Raw genomic sequence first — 14,147 nt, 5'->3', positions numbered from 1 at the left:
ATTATTGATTTAAAGCAACTAACAGTTTTTCAAAGCATAGTACAAAGATGTTAATTTAATTTATAGGCCTAAATATTGAACCTTGATACTAAATCAATCATTAATTCATCCACTCTAATAATATATTACTATTAATATTATTGAAGAGCTCATAGCAGAGAGAAACATAAATGATATTATTTTAGAAAGAGATAATAGAAATATCTCAAAAGAAGGCATGAAACTAATGGCCAAAAAATAAATAATAGTGATAAAAGTTAATAATAATTAAAAAATTAACATCAAAATCATGAGGAGATAGTTCCTCTCTGAAGATATAATGGCTAATATCAAAGAGGAAAATCATGACAAGTGTTGATAAAGAATGTGGAAAAAAAGAATACTTCATGTAATCCACATTGTTATGGACACAGAGTAGAATCACCCTTACAGAACACAGTATGGAAGTTTTTCAACAAATGAAAAATAGAACCACCATCTTATCCAGCAACCACATTATTGGACATATATGCAAACGAAATGGCATAATCTTGATGAAAACTGGTGTGCACTCACATTTTTGTTGTAGTAATATTTACAGTAGCTATGATACAGACTCAATATACCCATCAACAGATGAATGAGAAAAGGAAAAGTGATATAATAGCACAAGGAAATATTTTTCATTGTAAAAAGAATTTCTAACATTTGAAACAATATTAATGAAATTATAGAACTGCATATTAATTTAAATAAAGCAGATATAAAAAGGCTGTGTTCTCAAACATAAAACACTTTAAAAGTTGGTGTTCATGAAACAAAGAATAGAATATTGGTTATCAGAGGGTGGAGAGTGAATGAGGAAAGAGATGAGATTGATAGGAAAAATTTTACTGTTCTATTACATAAAAGAGTGGCTACAACTAATAAGGATATGATGAACAGTTAGAAGAGGGGGTTCTGAATACTCTAAGCATGAGAAATAATAAGTGTTTATGACAGATATGCTGACTACATATATACTTATTTATATATATGTACATACATACATACATACATACATGCATGCATACATATATATACATCCATCAAAACTACAACACAGGTACTTAACCTTATTACAGATTATTTATAAATAAAATTTTAATGCAGAACCCCAATAGCTAAAACAATTTATCCTCTCATTGAAGAAGTTGAAAATACTCATCAAAACTGAAAATGCCTTATGTGAGATGAAATGAGGTAAGAAGACACATGAGAAACTAAGGGTCAAAGCATAGGCCAGAAAGTAGAATGGCTGTTGAACAAAGGGAGCTGAAGATTGAAGAGTCAATGAGGAACTAGAAATAACTAGAAAAGGACCAGTGTCATCTGTGTGGCCTTAGTTCAGGTGACTTCACTCCACATGAATAGTAAAGGTAACATCTTCACCTTGGACTTTTTCTCCTCTACAGAAGCAACTAATTTCTTCTTTTGGGTGTGTTTTCCTTTTCTTCTCTTTTTTCCCTTCCCTTTCCTTCCTCAGGGTTTGCAGTATAGGTCAGGCTTATCTCATTATCACTGCATAGCTCAAGATAGCCAGAAAAATATGATGCTCATTCCTTAGACTCCTAAGTGCTGGGATTCCAGATGTGACACTACAGCTGGCAACACATTATTTACTAATACTTAAGCATCAGCTATTACATAAAATTGCTGACTTCTGCACTTGTTTGCTTCACAGAGTTTTCAAAAGTATGGACACATTATGTCTTTCAATCTTCACAACAGCCATGAGGTAGGCAGTCAGGCATTATGGTTCCAAGACTGAGGACAGGATCATAACTGGTGGAGCTGGTAACAGAACCCGTGTACTGCAGTTCCCAGGCCAGGACTCCTTCTACTCTGAGAATCAGGGCTCATGGTGGTAAGCAAAACAGCCTTTATACTTAGAACAGATGGCTGTCCTCTGGTCCTGCAAACACAGGCAATTTAGAGTACAGACCTCATCCTGAACTCAGAGGTAAGTATACCTGAGCCTAGGTTGGCATTAGCATGAGAGCACAAAGAGGACAGAACAAGGGGATATTTAACAAGGGTTTCTACTTGTTTTCTTGATTTGCACTAGATCAGGTTTGGTGTTATAACTATAAAGCAGCAAAGTTCAGGAGGAGCAAAAACATTCAAAGGACCTTCTCATCTAACAATTTGTTAATTCCTTCACAAATCTTCTTGATGTTAGGCCTACAGTCTTCATCTAGACTATAGAGGGTAGAGAGGAACTCCACATCCGCAAAGTGGTTGAAGACATGGTTGATGCGCCCATGGGTCCTGGGTGTCAAGTGTCACTGCACCAGTTCATGTACCAGGTCCTTGCACTCAAGCCGAAGCTTAGAGAGCACATTCCTGTCAAAGGAATATTCCATTTCATGGAAGCTGACCATGGTCATGGCAGTCTGATTCAGCTTCTTCAGGAGCTTTTCCACAATAACAACCTCCTCTTGGCTGAACTGGTTGTTCCGATAGAGGATTCCAATTTTGATTGCTACTTTGATTAAGTCGTTCATGATCTTATGGGCCTCCTTCTTGCTATGGGTGTGCTCCTTTGTGACTTGGTAGAGCTCATCAAGGATCTCACTGCTGGTGTCATCAATCAACATGTTAGCCACAGTTTTGCTGGCTATTTTGCTCAAAATCGTTTTCTGGGCTTGAAAAGCCAGATTTTTGAACTAAATACATCAAGACCTAAGGCAAGGAAAGAAAGAAACATTATAAGAATATAAGAACTATTACATTTCTGCAGTTAAAACATGCTAAGTTATCTTTAGGTTCTTGGAGCAAAAAGTAATGTCTATACCCCATAATACCCTAACTAAACTCCACCCTTACTCTGCCTCTGCTTATCAAGTACTGGGATTACAGGTATGCACCACCACATCCAGTTCACCAATATTATGGATGGCATAAAGAATGACATTGTGTGGAGAATATATATACTAACTTCCCTTCCCCATGCTGTGCCTGTTCACCCTGAGAACCTTCTAAACTGGACTCATTTCATACAGTGTTTTTTATCCCATATAGACAAAATCTTAGCATTTTACCTACTGCACACCTAAGGCTCTTCTGATGTGATTAGCTCATAGAGGGTCTATATCACTCTAGAAATGATTCAGTGTGTCCAATGTGGTGGTGCACGCCTTTAATCTCAGCACTCAGGAGGCACAGATAGGAGGATCGCCGTGAATTTGAGGCCACGCTGAGACTGCATAGTGAATTCCAGGTCAGCCATGGCTAGAGCAAGACCCTACCTCAAAAAAACTAAAGAAAAAGAGGAAGAAGAAGAGGTTAGGAGGGGAAGAGAAGGAAGAGTAAATCAATTAATAGATGCGTGGAGGTAGCATGGCCTAAGTGAGTTCAGGGGAAGAGACCGAGTATAAGAAGGGTAAGGAGAAGGTTAAACAAAATTTACGATGTAACAAAAAAGCCATATGGAAACATACTTTTTCCTGGATAATGGTGTGTCCAGAGCTATAGAATGTTACTAGAAAAATTTCAGTGCCAGGAATGGGATACCTTCCAGTGAGTTGTTGGCCAGAGAGGTCTCTAATACCCCTAAAACAAGAGCCAAGGCTCTTAGTTTCCCACCAGAAATAGATGGTAAGAGCTACTGCTGAACACTCCACATGCTTATATTACAAAGTCACACTTGTGCTGAGAAATCATGCTGGAGCTGAGCTAAAAACCTCCTCCCAGCAGACCACTGACAGAAAGCTAGAAAAAGTTATGGTGCATGCAGTCCTATGGGAGACAGAAGTCATCAGTGGTAATTAACAAAAGTGGCTGTATGAAATGTGAAGGAGCAGGGCACGGAGGGTGTGTTTCTCTGGGAATAAGAGAACTCCAGAAAGTATCCTTAAATTGGCTGGAGGAGAAGGGCCTCCCAGAGCACCAAGCCAACTGATGGAGCAGGAGAGCTTGCCTCACATATCAAACATTCAGAGATTTGAAAATCGTTGGGAATGTCTGAGTCCACTTCCGAGGAATGCAAACTTAGCCATGTCAAAACGGTGATGATTAGGTGCCACCTCTCCTGACACATGCAGGGGTGCTGGTCCAGGTGTCTTGATAGAGAGCCTGACAACTGCAGGACTTGTCAGGAGTGGTGTTTCCTTTCCACCCTATGACAGAGGCCACAGGGCTCTGGCTTGGGGGTTGAACACCAATCCCACAGGTTCGTGAAATCGTTCTTGACTTGTCGTGAATAGGAGTTGACTTGCTTACCTTCTACCAGAATAAAATTGAGAAGAACACATGACAGGAGCTGGCCAAGGAGGCCCTCTCTCTTCAGAAACCTGTGTTCAGGCCCTCACTCACAAATGGTGAGCCTACTGGGATGGAGCTGTATGAAATGTGAGGGAGCAGGGCGCAGAGGGTGTGTTTCTCTGGGAATGAGAGAACTACAGAAAGTCTCCTTGAATTGGCTGGAGGAAAGGGGCCTCCCCGAGCGCCAAGCCAGCTGATGGAGCAGGAGAGCCTGCCTCACAGATCAAACATTCAGAGATTTGCAAATCGTCGGGAATGTCTGAGTCCCCTTCCGAGGACTGCTCACTTAGCCTTGTCACTGGTGATGATGAAGTGCCACCTCTCCTGAACAGTGCAGGGGTGCTGGTCCAGATGTCTTGGGAGAGAGCGTGACAATTGCAGGACTTGTCAGGAGAGCTGTTTCCTGTCCACCCAATGACAGAGGCTGCAAAGTTCTTGCTTGGGGTTGAATGCCACTCCCAAAGGTTCTTGAATTCCTTCTTGACTCGTCTTGAATAGGAGTTGAATTGCTAACCTCCTACCAGAATAAAATTTTGAAGTACATGTGACGGGAGCCAGACAAGGAGGCTCTCTCTCTTCAGAAACATGTGTTGAGCACGTTTTCACCCACCCCCCATCCCCCATACAAGGGGCGTTTTGACTTATTGAACTATGATATAGAAAGTGAGAGATCGAGAAGAGAAAGGGATAGATACAGGGAATGGGCAGAGCAGGTGCCCTAGCACACACTAGCACTCCTTTGATCTCAGGCTTGGAAGACGTCCCGGCCCGGAGTCTCGAACCAGGGTCCTTTGGCTTCAGAGTCAAAGGCTCTAACAGCCAAGACATTTTCCCGTTCCCATGCTTCCTGTGGTTGCGTTAATTTGCCCTTTCTTTCTCCAGCTAGGCTTGAATTCTAGTAGCCGGTGACCTGCGATTCAGGATGTAGCCACAGGTTGGCGGTCTGGTCATGTTCATCCTGTTACCTCTGCTGGCAGTCAAGGTGCCTACCGTGAATTCAAGCTCCCTGTGTTTATGATACTCAACTGCTCTGATTGTTGAAAATCGGACTTCAATGAAAACTATGCCAGTTGGGTCAAAGGTCACAAACAGGCCTAAATGTTTGCCTTCAACAGGGATATGCTAGACAGAAATATGGACGTGACTTCCATTTGACGCAAAGACATTGCTATCATTTCCTGGCAAGCAAAGATATCATTCCAGTACAATACCAAAAAAGCTGTTTGGAAAACTGGAGATGCTGGTGTGCAGTGTCGCCAACAATGTCACCATAAAGCATTGTCATGCCTGACCTTCTGCGTGCACATCACATGGGAATTTCTCATGATTTTGAGGGGCATGTAAGGCCACAACACATTCACACTGTGATCACAGTGGACCGTTTCTTACGTACTTGCCATATTTCCCTGGATATCTGTGAACATGACTCAATGAACGGGGTGCACGCGCGTGATGATCCGGTACTCACCCTTCTGGCTCTTCATTCCACGTGCATCAATTGTTGGGTCAGGATGGCTGTCAAGAGCCTGCGAGCAGGGGCACCCAAGCCCTCTGTGTACACGTTTGGACCCCGACACTCCTAATTCTTTCTGGCCCGGCTTAAGCAATTTTGCCCTGGGCCTAGAAGGCATGAAAAATGTCTATACCTGCACATGGGGTTGAAGTGACTCATGTTTCCGGGAGACTCTTGTGTGTCTACTGCCTTAAACAGACATCGGACCCTCTGCTGGAAAGGGGATCAGAACTCACTGATAGGTTATTACCTCACCTGGAAGCTCTGCATGTCCCATGCAGATGAGAGCACTTGAGTCATATGTGTGTCAGGGGCCTCCTTTCCCTAGCACACAGAGATACCCTGCATCATCGTGGCCTTCTCTTTGACCCAAAAGCTCCCAATTCTCTATCCTTGGATGAGAGCGAACGAATGCTATCACCGTAGGTTAGAGAATTGGCTCTCTTCAGAAAAAGGTCAGATTGGTATAATTCGCAAAGATGGCCAACACATGGCCACTAACCAGCCCGAGTTGTTCTTGTTCAAACTGATCCATTTTTGCACGTTCAGGCCCTCACTCACAAGTGGCGAGCCTACTGGGATGGGGCTGTGTGAAATGTGAGGGAGCAGGGTGCGGAGGGTGTGTTTCTCTGGGAATGAAAGAACTCCAGAAAGTCTCCTGGAATTGGCTGGAGGAAAAGGGCCTCCCAGAGCGTGAGGCCAGCTGATGGAGCAGGAGAGCCTGCCTCACAGATCAAACATTCAGGGATTTGAAACTCGTCGGTAACATCTGTGTCCACTTCCAAGGACTGCTCACTTAGCCTTGTCACTGGTCATGATGAGGTGCCACCTCTCCTGAATTGTGCGGGGGTGGTGGTCCAGGTATCTTGAGAGAGCGTGACAACTGCAGGACTTGTCAGGAGCGCTGTTCCCTTTCCACCCAATGACAGAGGACAGAGGGCTCTTGCTTGGGCATTGAACGCCACTCCCACAGGTTTTCGAATTCCTTCTTGACTTGTCTTGAATAGGAGTTGATTTGCTCACCTCCTACCAGAATAAAATTGCAAAGTACACATGACGGGAGCTGGCCAAGGAGGCCCTCTCTCTACAGAAACCTGTGTTGAGCACATTTTCACCCGCCCCCTCCCCCACGCAAGAGTTCTTTTTGACTTATTGAACTATGAGAGAGAAAGTGAGAGATCAAGAAGCGATAGGGATAGATACAGGGAATGGGCACACCAGTTGCCCTAGCACACATGAGCACACCTTTGATCTCGGGCTTGGGTGATGTCCTGTCCCAGCGGCTCGAACCGGGGTCCTTTGGCTTCAGAGTCAAAGGCTCTAACCGTCAAGCCATTACCTGGTTCCCATGCCTCCCATGGCTACGTTAATTTGCCCTTTCTTTCTCCAGCTAGGCTTGAATTCTAGTAGCTGGTGACCTGCGATTCTGGAAGTAGCCACAGGGTGGCGGTCTGGTCATGTTCATCCTCTTACCTCTGCTGGCAGTCAAGGTGCCTGCCATGAATTCAAGCTCCCTGTGTTTATGATACTCAACTGCTCTGATCATTGAAAATCTTACACTCAATGAAAACCATGCCAGATGGGTCAAAGGTCATGAACAGGCCTAAAGGTTTGCCTTCAACAGGGATATGCTAGACAGAAATATGGACGTGACTTCCATTTGACGCAAAGACATTGCTATCATTTCCTGGCAAGCAAAGATATCATTCTAGTACAATACCCAAAAGGCTGTTTGGAAAACTGGAGATGCTGGTGTGCAGTGTCGCCGACAATGTCATTATAAAGCATTGTCATGCCTGACCTTCTGCGTGCACATCACATGGGAATTTCTCATGATTTTGAAGGGCATGTAAGGCCACAACACATTTGCACTGTGTTCACAGTGGACCGTGTGTTACGTACTTACCGTATTTCCCTGGATATCTGTAACGTGACTTATTGAATGTGGCAGGGCCACGTGTGTGATGATCCAGTACTCACTCTTCTGGCCCTTCATTCCACCTGAATCAGTAGTTGGGTCAGGATGGCTGTTGAGGGGCTGCGAGCAGGGGCACCTAAGCCCTTCAAATACACGTTTGGACCCCGACACTCCTAATTCTTTCTGGCCTGGTTTCAGCAATTTTGCCCTGGGCCTAAAAGACATGAAGAATGTCGATTCCCATGCGCGCATGGGTTTGATGTGACTCATGTTTCCAGGAGACTCCTGTGTGTCTAGTGCCTCAAACAGACATTGGTCCTCCTGCTGGAAAGGGGCTCAGGACTCACTGGTAGGTTCTCACTTCACCTGGAAGTTCTGCATGTCCCAGGCAGATGTGACAACTTGAGTCACATGTGTGTCAGGGGCCTCATTTCCCTAGCACACAGAGATTTCATGCATCGTCGTGGCCTTCTCTTTGACTCAAAAGCTCCCGATTCTCTAACCTAGGGTGAGAGCACGCTCTAGGTTAGAGAATCGGCTCTCTTCAGAAAAAGGGTCAGATTGGTATAATTCGCAAAGATGGCCAATGCATGGCCACGGGCCAGCCCGAGTTGTTCTTGTTCAAACTGAGCCATTTTTGCACGTTCAGGCCCTCACTCACAAGTGGTGAGCCTACTGGGATGGGGCTGTGTGAAATGTGAGGGAGCAGAGCACAGAGGGTGTGTTTCTCTGGGAATGAGAGAACTCCAGAAAGTCTCCTTGAATTGGCTGGAGGAAAAGGGCCTCCCTGAGCACCAAGCCAGCTGGTGGAGCAGGAGAACCTGCCTCTCATATCAAACATTCAGGGATTTGAAACTTGTTGGGACCGTCTGCGTCCACTTCCGAGGACTTCTCACTTAGCTTTGTCACTGGTGATTGTTAGGTGCCACCTCTCCTGAAACGTGTGGGGGTGGTGGTCCAGTTGTCTTGAGAGAGAGCCTGACAACTGCAGGACTTGTCAGGAGCACTGTTTCCTTTCCACCCAATGACAGAGGTCGCAGGGCTCTTGCTTGGGCGTTAAACACCACTCCCCCACGTTCTTGAATTCCTTCTTGACTTGTCTTGAATAAGAGTTGATTTGCTTACCTCCTTCCAGAATAACAATACAAAGTACACGTGACAGGAGCTGGCCAAGGAGGCCCTCTCTCTTCAGAAACCTGTGTTGAACACATTTTCACCCACCCCCTCCCCCATGCAAGAGGTGGGGGGTTGACTTATTGAACTATGAGAGAGAAAGTGAGAGATCGAGAAGAGAAAGGGACAACTCCAGCACTTTCAAGGAGTGGTGTTTTCTTTCCACCCAGTGACAGAGGCGGTAGGGCTCTTGCTTGTGGGTTGAACACCACTACCATCCATTGTCGTGTCAGGATGGTTGTCGACAGCTATCAACCTAGGTTAGAGAATCAGCTCTGTTCAGAGAAATGGTCATATTTATTCATTCCCCAAAATGGCTGTTGCGTGCCATGGGCCAGCCTGAGTTGTTCTTCAAAGTGAGCAATTTTTTTACGTTCCCTCTTCGCTTACAAGTGGTAAGCCTACTGTAATGGGGATGTCTGATATGTGAGGGAGCAGGGCCTTGAGGTTGTGTTTCTCTGCTTATAAGAGATCTCCAGAATGTTTCCTTTTATTTGCTGAAGGGGAGAGGGCCTTCATGAGTGCCACGCTAGTTGATAGACCAGGAGAGCCTGGCTCACACATCAAACATTCATAGATAGGAATTGGTTTGCTTACCCCACCACAACTCCAACATCAACCCATAAACCCTAACCCTAACCACTAATCCTAACCCCACCCCTAACCTTACCCCTAACCTCTACCCTCACCCTCACTCTAAACCCTACCCTCACCCCTCACACTCACCCGACACCCCCAAACCACTAAACCCCAACCCCTAACCCCTAACCCCTAATGCCTAATCCTTAACCTTAGCCCTACTTGACCCTAACCCTAAACACTAAACCCTAACCCTAGACCCTTAACCTTAAACCCTAAACCTTAAACCCTAACCCCTAACCCTAACCCTTAATCCGTAACCCTAACTCTTACCCCTAACCCCTAACTCCTAAACCCTAACCCTAACACTAACACTAACCCGAACACCTTACCCTAACCCTAACCCTAAACCTAACCCCTACACTCACCTTCAAACCTCATCCCTTTCTATCACCCCTCACCCCTCACCTTGAAACACCTACACACTAAACCCTAAACTCTAACCACTAACCCTTATCCCCCAACCCTAAGCCCTAACCCCTAAACCTTACCCTAACCCTAACCCCAATCCCTAATTCTATACCCTAAACCCTAACCCATACCCATAACCCCTAACCCTAACCCTAAACCTTAAACCCAAAACCTAACCCTATCCCCAACCCCTAAAACCTAGCCACTAACCCTAAGCCTAACCCTAACCTCTAATGCCTAACCCCAACCCTAAACCCTAAACAGTAAACCCTAAACTTCAACTCCTAACACTAACCCTTGCCTCACCATCTAACCCTCTAACCCTCACCCCCTCTGTCAACCATCACCCTTCACCCTAATCCTAACCCTAACCCAAACCCAACACCCACCCCTAACCACCCCACCCCCATCACCACCCCACACACTAACCTCTAACCCATCCCTAACACCAAACACAGCCCCTAAACCCTAAACCCTAACACCTAACCCCTAACCCCATATCCCTAACCCCTACCCCTAACCCTATTTGACCCTAACACTAACACTAACCCAAACCCCAAACCCTAACCCTAACCCCTAGTCTCTAACCCAAAACCCAAACCAAAACACTAACCCTAACCTCAACCACTAAACCCTAAACCCTAATATGTAACCCCTAACTATAAACCTAACCCTATTTAAAAGTAACCATAACCCGAACCTCAAACCCTTAACCCAAATCTTAAACCTAACGCCTAGCCACTAACACTAAACCTAATCCTAACCCCAAACCTCTAACCCCAAACCTTAACGCCTAAACCTAAACATAACCCTAACCCCTAACCACGTAACACTAACCCAAACCCTAACCCCAATCCCTAAACTCTAAACCCTAACCCTAACCTTAACCCTAACCCCTGACATTTACACCTAACCCCTAACCCGTAACACTATCCCCAACCCTGACCCGTAATGCCTAACACCTATCCCAACCTAAAACTAACGCTAAACCCTAAAAATCTAACCATAACTCTCTAACCCTAACCAAACCCTAACACTAACCCCAAACCTGAACGACAACCCCAACTCTAACTATAACCCTAATCTTAAACACTAACCTTAAAACCTAAAAGCTAACCCAACCCCAAACCCTAACCAGTATCCCATAACCCTTAACCCCAACAAAACCCCTAAACCAACCCCAACACTAAGCCCTAACCCCATACCCCAAATCAAACCCAACTCCAACCCTAACCCTAACCCCTAGCACAACCACAACTCCAACCCCAACCCTAAACCCTAACCACAAACCCTAACCCTACTCTAAACCCTAACACTAGCCCAAAACCCTAACCCTAACCCTAAGCCTAACCCTACCCCAAATACTACCCATAACCCTAAACAAACTCCTAACCCTACCCCTACCACTAATCCTTTACTTACCTCTACACCTAACCCTACTCGTACCCATACTCCTGATCCTGACAAGAACACTGACCCTGACACTGACCCTAACCCTAAACCTAACAGCCAAACACTGACTCTACCCTGACACTGACCCTAACCCAACCCTAACCTTAAATCAATCCTAACCCCAACAAAACCCTAACCCTAACCCCTGACCCCTAAACCCAAACCATAACCCAAACCCTAACACTAACCCCAACTCCAAACCTAACCCGAAATCATCACTAACCCTAACCTGAAACGAACCCTAACCCTAACCCTTAACACTTAACCCATAACCCTAATGCTAAAATTAAACCTTAACCCTAACCCTAACCCTAAACATAAACCTACTGCTAACCTAAACAACTAACCCCTAAACATAACCCCTAACCCGGACCTGGACCCAGACATGGACACTAACCAGCCCTAGCTCTAGCCATAACCCTAACCCTATCCCTAACCCTAACCCTAACCCAACCCAAACACCAACTCCTACCCCAACCACAGCTCTAAACCTAAACCTAACCCAAACCCTAAACCTAACCCTAACCCTAACCCCTAACCCCTAACGCCTAACCCAGACCTGGACCCGGACCCGGACTCTAACCAACCCTAGCCCTAGCCTAGTGCTAACCCTAACCCTATCCCTAACCCTAATTCAAACCCAACCCCTAACCCTACCCCTACCCCAACCCCAAACCTAACCCTAATCCTAACCCTAAACCTCATACTAACAACCATAACCCTAACCCTAACCCCAAACCTAACCTTAAATCATCACTAACCCTAACCCTAACCCAACCCTAACCTTAACCCTTAACACTTAACCCTTAACACTAATGCCAAACCTTAACCCTTAACCCTAACCCTAACCGAAACCAACTCTAACCCTAACCGTAACTAAACCTAACCCTGACCCTGACCCCTAACCCCTGACCACGACTCTGACCCTGACCCTAATCCTACCTAACCCTAACAACCCTGACCCTGGACCTAAGACTGACCCTAACCAACCCTAAACCTAATCCTAACCCTAACCCTAACCCTAAACCAAGCCCAACCCCAACCCTAATGCCTAACCCCTAGCCCTAACCCTAAACCCTAAACCCTAACCCTAACAACCCTAACCCTAACCTTAACCAACCCTAACACTGACCCTGACCCTAACACTAACCCTAACACTAACAACCCTGACCCTGACACTAACCAAACCTAACCCTAACCCTAATCCTAATCCTACGCCTACCCCAACCCCAATCCCAGAGCCAAACCCAACCCCAACCCCAAACGCTAACCCCTAATAATAACCCTACCCTAACCCTAAACCCTAACTCCTAACCCTAACAACCCTCACCCTAACACCTAATCCCTAACCCCTAACCCTAACCCTAACCCGCTAACCCTAACACTAACCCTAACCCACAACCCTAACCCTAACCCTAACCCTAATACAAACCCTTAACCCCTAACCCTAACCCTAATCCCTAAACCCTAACCCTAACCCTAAACCCTAAACCCTAAACCCTAACCCTAGCCCTAACCCCTAACTCTAACCCTAGCCCTAACTCCTAACCCCTAACCCTAACCCTAACCCTAACCCTAACCCTAACCCTAACCCTAACCCTAACCTTAACCCTAACCCTAACTCTAACCCTAACCCTAACCATAGCTTCTATTTCTTACTTTACCTTTCACTTCCTAATTTATCTCAGGAACACTATCATCAGAGAGGGCAGTAAGTAGTAATGGCAACAATCCCAGGAAAGGGCTCTGTGACCTTCCCCCTCCTTTTACCAGGCAGTGTCAATAGCTCACCCTATCACATGCCATAACATCTTTGTGACCTTTGTATAGTAAATTACTTTGACTTTTTTTTTAAAGTCCATGTTTGCCTGTTATATTTTTTCTGTCCCATACCCTCATAAATAACCCTATGATTTCATTATCAAATCTTTTCATAAGGTAATTGTAAAGTTCATGAATTTCTAAAGACCATGCAGGACCACTCTGAGGCAGTAAAAGAGCTGTCTATTGGAGCAGTCAAGCTCCAATAGAGAGAAAGAACAGCAACATGAGTCTGGATTCTTTGGGGTTTTGTAGATAATTTTTTCTTTTGGGGGGCAGGATACAGAAGACAAAAGGACTGAGGAATTCAGGGAACAAGCTGAGGAGGTAATAAATCAGAGAATTAGAGAGGTACCAGATTGTCATAGCAGGAAAACTGAGGGCATTGCTAGGTAAGGGAAGTAAGGGTTAAGCAATGTAAACATCTGAAGTTGCATCAGTCAGGTTGCTGTCATTCTCCTCCTTCATCTCGACTCCATGCTAGGACTCTTGTCCTACCTAACAGTAATGAATAGCTGACCACCTTTAACAAAGTAACTCCAGAACTCCCAAATCATTGATGTATCTGTGCTGAAGAACTTGGGTACATGTCTCTACTGAGGACTACACCTGACTCTTAAGAATCTGTCTTCTCTCCTAATCAATAAGCTTGCTCTACTTCACTCTGACTGGAATCCTTTTCAACTGTGTTTAGAATCTCAGCTGCACCTGAGGCAAGGTCCTCAGGTAGCACAGCAAGTAACACTGAGTTGTGTTGCCAGTGCTGGTGACATTTTCAATAAACAAAAAGTTTTTGACAGAACAACTTTAGGTCCTTTTGGCCCAAACCACCAGGTGTGTCTGTAAGGCTCAACAATTTAGTTTCCATTCTGGAATGGGTAAATTCATCTATAAACTATAACCTGGGCATGGTGGCACTATGAGAATCCAAGCCGA

General features: G+C 45.2%; 1 pseudogene; it reads right to left on the bottom strand.

The window, feature by feature from the left end:
- Window positions 1-1,754: 1,754 nt before the first annotated feature.
- LOC123455543 lies at window positions 1,755-7,793 on the bottom strand (annotated as a pseudogene).
- Window positions 7,794-14,147: the final 6,354 nt, after the last annotated feature.

The sequence above is a fragment of the Jaculus jaculus genome, chromosome 17 (genome assembly GCF_020740685.1).
Source record: "Jaculus jaculus isolate mJacJac1 chromosome 17, mJacJac1.mat.Y.cur, whole genome shotgun sequence".
Lineage (NCBI taxonomy): Eukaryota > Metazoa > Chordata > Mammalia > Rodentia > Dipodidae > Jaculus > Jaculus jaculus.
The sequence above is the reverse complement of the archived record's forward strand: the minus strand, read 5'-3'. Positions and strand labels throughout refer to the sequence as shown.